Genomic DNA, 748 nt, shown 5'->3' with positions numbered 1-748 from the left:
AAAACGTGCTTCGGGGGGTAGACAGTAGTGATCCAAGTCCACTTCCTCTGCTGCCCGAGTAGGTGTCCTCAGCCTCCTTTTCACACGTCAAACGTGTACACTTTTGCCTCATGAGAGACCACCACGGATTGCCATCCAGGAACTGGATAAAAATCACCTGTGTTTGAAATGAAAAAAAAAAAAATGTTAACAAGAAAGACTCAGTCTACGGCCACGCCACCCTGAACGTGCCCGATCCCGTCTGATCTCGGAAGCTAAGTAGGGTCAGACCTGGTTAGTACTTGGATGGGAGACCACCTAGGAAGACTGGGTGCTGTAGGCATTAAAATGAAAGGAAGGAAGGAAGGAAGGAAGGAAGGAAGGAAGGAAGGAAGGAAGGAAGGAAGAAAGAAAAAGAAGAGAGAGAGAAAGCAAGCAAGAAAGCCTAAAAACCCTACCTCTTTGATTTTCAAGTAAAACGCCTATTTCTTTGGAACCACCATATCATCGAGATAATGTGTTTCATCTTATTCGAGCTAACTGTATTTTTTGCTAATATTATTTAATGCGAAAGGACTATTAACAATTCAGAGGTTGGGAATAACTTTAACCATGAGAAGTATGGCGAGCATGTATAGGGACTTACGTTCTCTTTTGTGTAAACTTTAGATGAAGGGACCTTGGAAGCCACGTGGGGACCGTTCTATTTATCGACGAGGGAATTCTGGAATGATAGAATTGCTTCCCAAAGTTCCACAGAAGCTGATGG

The 748-nt window shown here is 43.6% G+C and overlaps 1 pseudogene; it reads left to right on the top strand.

Annotated features, from left to right (window-relative positions):
- The first annotated feature begins 203 nt into the window (after positions 1-203).
- On the top strand, positions 204-322 carry LOC111732129 (annotated as a pseudogene).
- The last annotated feature ends 426 nt before the right edge of the window (positions 323-748 follow it).

Source organism: Pteropus vampyrus, unplaced genomic scaffold (genome assembly GCF_000151845.1).
Source record: "Pteropus vampyrus isolate Shadow unplaced genomic scaffold, Pvam_2.0 Scaffold429, whole genome shotgun sequence".
Taxonomy (NCBI): domain Eukaryota; kingdom Metazoa; phylum Chordata; class Mammalia; order Chiroptera; family Pteropodidae; genus Pteropus; species Pteropus vampyrus.
The sequence above is the reverse complement of the archived record's forward strand: the minus strand, read 5'-3'. Positions and strand labels throughout refer to the sequence as shown.